This window comes from Rhinoderma darwinii, chromosome 11 (assembly GCF_050947455.1).
Source record: "Rhinoderma darwinii isolate aRhiDar2 chromosome 11, aRhiDar2.hap1, whole genome shotgun sequence".
Taxonomy (NCBI): domain Eukaryota; kingdom Metazoa; phylum Chordata; class Amphibia; order Anura; family Rhinodermatidae; genus Rhinoderma; species Rhinoderma darwinii.
Genome location: NC_134697.1, coordinates 8,534,222 through 8,545,373, shown reverse-complemented (window position 1 = coordinate 8,545,373; position 11,152 = coordinate 8,534,222). Strand labels below are relative to the sequence as shown.

General features: G+C 40.7%; 1 long non-coding RNA gene across 1 annotated transcript; it reads left to right on the top strand.

Annotated features, from left to right (window-relative positions):
• The first annotated feature begins 2,710 nt into the window (after positions 1-2,710).
• On the top strand, positions 2,711-6,673 carry LOC142663970 (uncharacterized). Its single transcript, XR_012851171.1, has 3 exons — positions 2,711-2,788; positions 4,803-4,833; positions 6,361-6,673. It is a non-coding gene; the product is annotated as an uncharacterized LOC142663970 (long non-coding RNA).
• The last annotated feature ends 4,479 nt before the right edge of the window (positions 6,674-11,152 follow it).

Below are 11,152 nucleotides of genomic sequence, written 5' to 3'. Positions count from 1 at the left end.
TTTGAACAATAACGACATGTTTTATAGAAATAAACCAAAACATTTTTTGTGTCTGCATTCCGAGAGATTTTGTATGTTTTTATCTTTTATTTTCTACGGGTTGTTACTATTGTGATGATAGCCTATTTGTATTTTTTTGGTTTATTATTTTTAAACATAAAATAATTCTTAAAAAAAATAAAAGATGGTAAAAAAAATAAGTCATCTCACAATTTATGGGCGCTAGATTACTGGAGACAGGTCATTAATCCAATAATTTATTGTTGTTGCCATATTGGAGTCAGAAAGGAAGTTCAATGCCAACATGGACTATGTTACGAAGCTTCGGTCCAAAAGTTCAACACCATAATAAACACACGTAGAAGAGTGCAAAAATATTTGTATATTTAATTTTTCTCTTCTTTTTATGACCCATTACTGTATTTATGTATCATAGATCTCTGGGTAGAATTTGTAATCCGTTAATTGGAATGTCTCATCTATGTCATTTTAGATGCGGTAACTATTTTGTTTTTATTTTTTAAAACCTTCCTGGTAGCGGCCATATCGGCGGTACACATATCCTTTCTGTATCGCCTGTACAGTGCAGTAGGGTGGGTGTGCTTTATAGTAGCTGCAATGAATGGGAGGTAAAGGGTTATTCCCATCTCAAAGTGATGGCATATTACTGGGATATGCCATCACTTTCTGATCGGTGGGACCCTCACGATCCTGAGAATGAAGGAGCTGCATCACTGCTTTAGCGCTGCGTCCCCTTCAAAGTTTTCCCTGCACAGTGGCGGTGCCGGACCACCAGCCATGCAGGGTTGCACAGCGGATCGGTGGGGGTCCCAGAGGTCGGACTCTCAATCATCTTAACGATAGGCCATCACTTTATACAATAGGGAAAACACCTTAAATGAACAAAAAAGTGCCCCTAGACTAATACAGTTTACCCCTTCCCCAGAAATCAGGGATAATGAAATGGCAATGTTGACACTGCCCTCTAATGATAATGAGATCACTCGACTAACCCCGTCTACTAATTATAATGAAATGGATCTGGTCACCTTGCCCTGTGTTGAAAATGAGATGTCTCAGCTGACCACATCCTCTAATTATAGAGATGACTCTGTTGATTCTGCTCCTGTCTACACAGCAAATCTGAAAAGTGAGCTGCATAAAACAGGAAGCATCGGCCTGTTGTGTTTATAATAAGACTCTCTTTGAAATAATATGTAATTTCCTCACCTTGTTTTGACATTTTCCAGATTTTCTAGTACGGTCTTAAGCTTATACCGCTGAAATTTAGACCAGGCAGGTAGATGTGTCAAATAAATCACAGTGGTGCACGCTGTATTATAAAGATAGTGCATCTTGCTAGACATATTCGGCACTTTATCTTCTTGATGCCACCTCTTGGTTGGCTTACTTTATACCAATATTTTGTGCCAAAACCATTCCCTCGTTTTGCTAAGCCACGACTCCTTTACTAGACATTTTTCATTACGGTGAAGTGAAGTACAAACAGGGTCTAAAAAAACATAATAAATCTGGCCCAAGGCGTGCACGTGTGTTCCTTGGCTCAAACTGCTCCAGAATTTGGGTGCGTTTAACTTCGTAAATCCCCTCATTGATTTTCGACGTAGCTACCTGCTGTAGAGTTGGCACCAGAGACACACGTTACTTCTTTCCGGAGGGGAGCTATTTTGCAGTCCATGGTGAGAAGAAGCACAAAACTGAATTTATTTATTAGGTATTTCCAAAAATTCTCTTTAATAACAATTTATACTAGTTCCAATAAACCAACTGACTAATCTCCGCTCACAACAAGTCATGGTACTTGTACAACAATTACCGTATGCCGGTCTTCCCTAAATCTAGTCGCGCTCAATAGCTGCCAGATGTATTTCTTGCGCATACGGGATTGATTTGTGCAGCCAAGCAAATAATTGTTGGTAGAAAACTTATAATCGGTATTCTAACACACACTGTATCCAATTACTTACAGCCCTCACAAAAGTCACTTTTTTTTCGTGTAGCCGAATGTAAGTCCATAATGTACAAAGTATTTGATTTAACTCAAAGTGAGAATAAATATGCAGTAAATCAACACCGGTGTGTAAAATCCTCGCCGATATATTTCTATCAATAAGGGCGTAAAATATATAGTGATTACGTTGCAATTCTCCATAGCAGAGCAGCTCGTAAAACCGGCAATTCATTAGAGCCCAAACTCTGTCACCATTTTGCGTCTGGTTACGAGGAGTTAGACTAAAATAAAGCAAAACAATTCACCGACCATTGATGAGAATCTATGGGCATTATTATTTTTTTTATGATGTTTAAACTATCGGGAGTTTTTGAAATTTAATAGATTTTTCTTGGAGAGAATTTCTTCTTAAATAAAGAATAAATGGTTTGTACTTCAAAATAAAAAAAATATTCTGATCTACTGCATTATGGGAGAAACATGATTTCATGCGGATTTAACCAGTTTTTGGCCAGGATATAATAAAGCATTAGGGTTTACTTTTTGTTTGCAATTATGACAATTTTTTAAAAACTTACCTTTGATTGGAATTATTTCGTTATTTTTATTGTAATAAAATCAAAAAATTAAATCCTCCCTCATATTTTAAAGATAATTTTTTACCAGACAGATCCCAATAATAAGAAGCACCTATAAGCTGCTCGTGATAATGTGTTATCGCCCCCGTTGAGTGTCTCTCTCGCTTTAGGGCGCCAATCAAAAGCATGCGGATTATTCTAATGATGGCCCATCCTAGCCTTAGGATGTAGGCACAAGGTAAGCAGGCAAATCGCATATTATTCCTTGATTTTCTTAAAAACAGCGGTGTTTTGCCTTCATTTTGCAAGAACCATGACACAAAACTTGATTTGACAACGCCATGAGAATAGACCCTTTGTCACGAACACAGGATATGTGGACTCACTAGGCCGCTCCGCCGTAGCGGGGAGGCAGCTGACCAGGTCACAGTCTATACAAAAGTCAATGGCAGACAGTAACGCTTGGGTACCTGAAATAGTCCGGACGGTGGCTGTGGCTTCAGCACGGATGGAGGCTGGTGCGGCAGGTCGCGCCAGACGTGGCGGGCAGTATCCGATGAAGCAGAAGACACTGGACGTGGCAGAAGACACTGGACGTGGCAAACGACACTGGACGTGGCAGACGACACTGGACGTGGCAGACGACACTGGACGTGGCAGAAGACACAGGACGTGGCAGAAGATACAGGACGCGGCAGAAGACACTGGACGTGGCAAACGTCACTGGACGTGGCAGACGACACTGGACGTGCCAGACGACACTGGACGTGGCAGACGACACTGGACGTGGCAGACGACACTGGACGTGGCAGAAGACACTACTCCAACACAGGTAGGCACAGGAACTAGAACAATACGGAATACAGGAACGGGTAACAGGGCACGGGTAACAGCTGGAACGGGAAACACTAAGGGACCATTTGCGAGACAGACTGGGATAGACTAACAACGCTCAAGCAAGGATCAGAAGGCCTGGGGCCTTCTTATAGACCAGGAAATCAGGGCAGTTGATGATGACAAATACGGGACACAGCAGGACGGAGCGGAAGTGAGCGCTGGGGTCTCCTGGGACGGAGACAGGGACAAGCGCTCACGGATCCATGGCTGCGGGCGTCGGGGGGGGGGGGTGAGTAAACCCGACGGCCCGCGGCCATGGACGTTACACCCTTATTGGCCGAGAGGCACCATCTACAGTTTCTATCACCACCTGGCCATGACCCTGTGATATCTCAAGGACAATTAGTCTATGAGCATCTTCTTCTAGGCCCTTTATAGAAAGGTTAATACATGGGGGACTCTAGTCTAAGACTTCCATATATTTGCCAGAACAGAGTGTCTCTCTCTCTCTCTCTGGCAGATCTGGCATCTACACGCATTACAATGATGGCCCATTTACTTCAAAGGGCAACATATAGTACTAAATCTCTAAAGTGGTGGCGCTACAGAGAAATTAAACACACAATAATGCTGGGGGGGGGGTCACACCAACGGAGCCACCTGTGATCAGCTTATTCTTAGGGGACCCTTCTAATAAAAAGGAATTGTAATAATCTGGCAACCCCTTTAAAATTGTTAACTATGCAATGAGAAATAGTTTGCGGTTTGTGGTGCCAGGTTAATTTTTTCAATATGCCTTACCTTCTATTTATTTTTATTTTTTTTACTTTTATTGTCCACCTTTTCTTGTGCAGGGGAAATAGAATTCTTCATGGCGGTCCTGACCGGCCTTACAGGATGTCAGTGTATCATCCGTGCAGGAGCAATTCTATTAATTCATGCATATTAGGAAATTGCGCAAAATACAATTCTCTACAACTAGAACGCTAACATATTCGCCCCAGGAGTTCAAAATCAGATACAGTATTTTAGATTTAATATATTATTTTTTTTGCCAAACTTTATTTTCAGTACATTAAGAATTTTCATTTATCATCATTAATTTGTACTAAATTGTTATGGTAGATCATTTTATAAAATATTGAAAATTTATAGTACATATATTTTTTAGTATAGGTAAAAAAAATATATATACAATAATTTTTGTCGATTTTTTTTTTTTTTAGATTTTGTATACATAAAGTATTATCAAATGAAAAAACATTTGTTTTTACTATTATTATATCAATTTTTAATGGGATAAAGTGTATTTTATTAAAAATATAAAGAATATGTAATTTTTTATACATTTTTAATTTACTGTGAAGTATAATTTTGTGTCGATAAAGTATTTTTGTTTTTATATTTTTCTATAGGTTGGATAAAGAATACGTCTCCAGAACAATGGTAGAACTTACATATCCATGTAGACTAATGTCACTTCTAAAGGTCATAATTCTGTATAAATAAAAAATAAAGCGAGTTGTATTTTCCCAGGTGCGACAACCACAATCTAACATTGAACTCTTCCGAAAGACATTGAGTTTGTCTAGTAGCAAAGTGTCCTGAAACTTTAAGCGCGTGTCATTAATTAGCTGTCACTTTGAGTGACTCTGTGAAATGACCAAAAGTGTTTCAGACCGGAGTCCACTCCCTGGTGTAGAGCCGGGGGCGGTGAGCTGTGTGCCCTGCACTTTCAAAACTTCCAGGAATCCCCGCGGCACCCATCCACTGGCAGACCATGGAAGGATATTAAACAAGTAGTGTAGCACTTAAGAAGAAGGAATCAAGACATTTTAGGGACCTGTAGTGCGTCAAAATGTTACATACTCACAAGGGGTATTAGGAACCTATATCAGTAAATAGCTCTGAAACTCTACAATAGAACTTGGCACAATAATATGAGTCACTTCTATTCACAACAATATGAGGACATTATACATATTTAAAAAGGGAAGCTCTGAATTGGGGTCTGTTTTGAAAAAAACTAATTTTCCAATACCCTATTAGGGCATTTTGAGTTAATTGAGACCGGGTCCTTTATGTGGGACCACCATCATTTGTGTGGAAAGCAAATACATAGAGCACCCTGGATGTCCGTGCATTACATAGACAGTACTTTTAAAAACCATGTAATGCTTCATTTCTCCTGTGGGGGTGCTACAGGGGAATTTAATCCTTATTTCTGCATTCCTTCGCAGAGCAGAACTGATCAATGGTGGTGCCAGAAGCTGGACACTCTGGATTTAACCTATCATTGTGGGACCTAGCAAAAAATAATTGCATAAATCAGCTTAATGGGTTGTCCATGCACGGGGGGTGGGGGGGGGGCGAGTTCAAACTGATGACCTATCCACAGGATAGGTGGGGGTCCAACACCCGGACCCTGCACCAATCAGTTGCTATGGCTGCCTTCGGTCACTTAATGTCCGTGCCGGAAGCAGATGGTTCTGGTCACAGTATAGCAGCTCTGCTCCTATTCAAGTGAATAAGAGGAGAGTTGCATTACTGCAGCACGGCCGCTATACAGTGTACGGAGCATCCACTTCCAATACCGCACTGCTTAACATCCGGCAACCGAAGGCAGCCGGAACCGCTGATCGGTGTGGGGTCCGAGTGTCAGACCCCCACTGATCATATGCTGATGACCTATCCTGTGGATACGTCATCAGTATGAAAAACCGCTCATGCCTGGACAACCCCTTTAAGAACTGGATCAGATCCAGTTTTGGTGCAATTTTTTTTAGCTAAAGCCAGAAGTGGATCTAAAAAGGAAGGAAAGGTATAAAGAAAAGACTGAGGCATCTCCTTTCTTTTCTGTCCACTTCTGTGTCTGGCTAAAAAAATAAAAACTGCACCAAAAACTGCATTAAAACGGTGTGTGATAAGTAACAATTTTCTAACAATGTTTGTTATTGCTTAAATTTCCTGTAGGAGCAGCAGAAATCCAATAATGACCCAAGAGTGAATGTGGGAGTTTCAGAGCCCACCAGATATTACCAGCAGGGGTGAAGCTACCGGGAGTTCAGAGGAAGCACTCGCACCCGGGCTCTAGTCCCTAAATGTATAAATAAATTGACAACTTGGCATTAACATTAAAAGTGCTGATTTTTATTGCCAAAAAGGGGGCAGATTTGACCAGATTGTTCTAAATTCACAAAAATGATCGCAAGGATATATTGGAATTCAACATAAAATGCATATATTCAAAAATATTCCTGTTCAATTTTTTAAAACTTTAATCTGTTGGGGGTTGAGCTCGGGCCGAGCTGCAGTACAAGGCATGTGCATGGCCAAAATCTAAAGTCCAACACAATTTTTGGTCTCTTTTTGTTCTGCTTATTCGGTGGGAATCCCAGGAGTCGGACCCCCACTGATCACATACGGATGGCCGATCATAAAATGTATAAATCATAATGCTAATATTGACACTAAATAAATAATAATAATAATACATTAAATAAATAAAAGCCGTCTATAAAAATAACAAACTAATAAAAATACCAATAAGTAAAAATATATAATATATACACACGCACTCATATATATATATCCCAGCCCTGTGCAGCAATGTTATTTTCATTTCTCTAGGGCTTGCTCTGGGTGGGGGATGACTGGCTACATTCAAAGCACCACATTTCCCCACGATTCCTCGCCCGCCCCCTCTTATACATTGCCTATATTTAATAAGGTAGTGGTCACTGCCTGCTACTGAGGAATAGCTCTGAGGTTCTTCTACTCAATAGACTCTGCTGCCCAGGAGATTGAATTGCAGCTACAATTACAACAGTACAATTATTATCATTATTATTTATTTACTATTTGTTGTTTTATTTTATTGAAAATTATTATTCTTTAATATATTTTTAATAATATTATTATTATTTTATATTAATATTAACCCCTTAAGGACACGGCCAATTTTAGCCTTGAGGACAGAGCAATTTTTTTTTAAATTCCCTCTTTGCATCCCGACGCTCATAACGCTTTTATTTTTTGTACGACGTAGTTGTATGAGACTTTGTTTTTTGCGGGACGAGTTGTACTTTATGTACGTACCATCGTTTAATTTCTATAAATTTTTAATTAGATTAACATGCAGAAAAAAGCAGTTGCGCAGCAGTTTTAATATTTATTTTTTTACACCATACACCGATCATCATAAATAATGTTATACATTTGTTGTACAGGTTGTTACGGTCGTGGCGATACCAAATATGTATGTATTATTTCATGTTTTGGGACTTATATTTTAAAAAGTTTATTTATTATAAAAAAAATGTGTGTGTTTCTGTGTATTTTATTTATTTATCATTATTTTTTTTTACATTCATTTAACTTTTTTTTTTTAATCCCATAAAGGGATTTATCATTTTGATTTTTATTTTGTAACTGTAATGTACTGGCATAGATCTATATGCCAGTACATTAGCCTGTTACTGATCGTACACAGGCAGTTGTTAGGGCATACCTCAGTATGCCCTAACAACAGGAAATATGTTCAGACAGCCCTGGGGTCCTTCACTGGACCCTGGGCTGTCTGGCCATACGAGTTGTGGGCTTTGATCGCGTCACAGTTATTTTCTGTGACGCGATCAATGTGCAGTCCCCTCTCTTTGAACGCCGCGATCAGCTGTCATCGCGGCGTTCAAAGGGTTAACAGCGGAGAGAAGATGTTTCTCTTCTCTCCGCTGTCAGAGCGGGGCCGTGGCTGTGTATTACAGCCGTTGCCCCGCTCTCGATCGCGCGCACAGACGCGCGCAGGGACGGCTGTCACACAGGACGAGTATGCTCGTCCTAATGCGCGAAGTGCTCGCCGCTCAGGACGAGCATACTCGTCCTGTGTCGGCAACCAGTTAAAGTGCAACTAAACGTTTGACAAACTTTTGACACGTCATAGTGACATTTCAGAAGTTTGGATTGGTGGGGGTCCGAGGACGGAGATCCCCACCAATCGCTGGAACGAAGCAGCTGAAGGTCTCGTGTGAGCGCTCGGCCGCTTCGTGTCCGTTCGGCTTTTTCCGGAAATAAATGTATCGTGTACGGACTCAATAGAAAGTCTATGATCCCGCACTCCGATACATTTATTTCCGGGAAAAGCCCAACAGACACGAAGCGGCTGAGCCCTCACATGAGACCTTCAGCTGCTTCGTTCTAAGCGATTAGTGGGGATCTCAGTGCTCGGACCCCACCAATCCAAACTTCTGACATGTCACTATGACGTGTCAGAAGTTTGTCAAACGTTTAGCTACACTTTAATATTAATAAAAATAATAATAATAATAATATTAGGCATATTATGACAATATATGACAATAATGATAATTCTCTGTAAATGAAGAGAATCGTCCCGTGCGTCCTACTATCTGCGGCTGCTCTCCGGTCTGGTAGGAGTTAAGGCTTTCTGTATGCGCAGTGCTCCTTCTCACACACATGACTTGCCCCTATCTCCCCGGGGATCGTCTTACAATGTCTGTGATGAGTCTGACAGTAGTTCCCGCACCACTAGGCATTGACTGTTGGTGTTGGACTTCTGCAGCTGTAGCAAATGAGTAATTCTGACAGATTAAAAGATCGAGCACTTTGAACAACCAGGAATAAAAGAGCTTTAGAGCAAGGAACAGCAAACATTACAGGAGACGGGTCTTGGTTCTAATTAAGGCGATATCGTTAATTGCTCTCCATCTGTAGGGGAACGGACATAATTGATGCAATATGATTCCGTTGTAAAAGTGGAAGGATGGCGCAAAGAAACAAGCCATGGAAATATACAGCTCATATCCTGCTGCAACCGATCCCCCACGACACGATCGCAGGGCGCTGACTGGTTGCGAAGGCAGCAGGGGCCAAGCAAAGGCCCCCACGAATAGGCTGTGCCAAAAAGACCGGCCTTATTCCGGTCAGTTTATTACGGACAGGCAATAATGCTTTGGTATATGGAGGATAATAATGATCAAATGATGGCATTGTAAAGAAAACCCTAGTGGGAATTCAAAAATGAATGAATAAAAGTAAAAATAAAATAAAAAAAATGTTTCGAAAAAACAAAAAAGCCCAAAACTAACATGCTGGGTTTCTATGAGGAGGCAAGTGCAAATCTGAATGTTGGTCATGCGGCTGATCGGTTTTATTGGATTTTGCAAAAGCATTTGATACTGTACCACCCAAGTCTTGTTCTGAAGCTACAGACACAGGAACTGGGGGACCATATATGCAAGAGGGTATGGGACACAAAACAAAGAGTCGTTATAAATGGAAATTATTCAAAATGGGCTGAAGTCAGCAGCGGGGTCTGTACTGGGAGCAGCGGAGACCACAAGGATCGGTGAAAGGCCCAATTCTTTTAAATCTCTTTATTAAAGGCCACAAAAATTGGGCTTGTTTAGCTTGGAAAAGACGTCTTAGAGGGGACCTTATTAATATGTATAAGAATATGTGAGGTCAGTACAGAGAACTAGCACATGATCTGTTCTCTGCAAGGACTCTACAAAGGACATTCATGGTGTGTGGAAGAAAGAGGTTTCAGACATCAATATAGGAAAGGGTTCTTTACAGTTAGAGTGGTCAAGCTATGGAAAGACTGACCCCAAGAGGTAGTGATGGTTGATACTATGTCAGCATTTAAAAAGAAGGCCAGATGATTATTTACGGAGGGAGGGTATTGAGGGTTATAATTAATGACGCAACAAACGACTATGCAATTTATTGGGAAAGGTCCATCAAGTTCAACCCGAGACTTTTTTCAACCTGTGTAACTATATTAACAGAAAAATAAAAATAAAAGTTACGGCTCTTGGAATCCAACAATGTTAAAAAAAAAAAAAAAAAAAAAGAAGTGCAAATAGTGGAAAAACATAGAAAAAAACCCGATACATATCTGGTATCTCCGTAATTGTTCCGACCTATAGTTTAATGTTAGCGTATTAACAAGGGTGGAATTGCTGATTATTATTTAGGGTATATAAACCCCAAAATGGTGCCATTAAATTGCAGCATGTACCCGTTCAAGTGAATGAGATCCTGCCTAGCTGGTTGGCTGGGAGCAAAGGACAGGTCATCAATAATCGATTAGTAGGGGTCCGAATTTTGGCACCACCACCAATTAGCTATTTGAAGGGGTCGCGGCGCTCGTATGCCATCAATTTTAAAATCCAGCATAACCACCTCAATGTATATTGGCCCACACTGTGCCACCTTCGACTGGGTGGATCTTCCCTGTCTATGATGCCGACTAATCAGAGCGAGGCAGCTTGAGGGTAGTTCACGCCCTGTTGGCTAACTATAGCAAATTAGCATATAGGGAGCAAACACAACAGTGGGGCATCTTTCTGGAATGGGGGGAGTCCAGGGAAAAAAGAAAAACAGTGCTGAAATCAGGGAGACGGCGCTATTCAGGTCATATAACCAGTTCAAATGACATAGCGACAGGTCCTCTTTAATGTTATCTATATGAGGGCACTCTTCTCTTCAAGGTTTAAGAAAGAAGGAAAATTATTATGATAGATGATTGAAGCTCTGCCTTGAAGAAGCAGGATACAGAACTTGCAGGTCCTGGACCAGGCACTTCAATTATGCATTGAACACATGTGACAAGGGAGCAAATAGACAAAAGTGAAGCCTGTTTTGCTTATTCACACTATCTGAAGAATGAAGGACCCAGGACTTGTTTGCCCCATTCCTTCTAGAACAAAATGGCAGTACAACCCTCCTCTGCCCTTTATTTGCT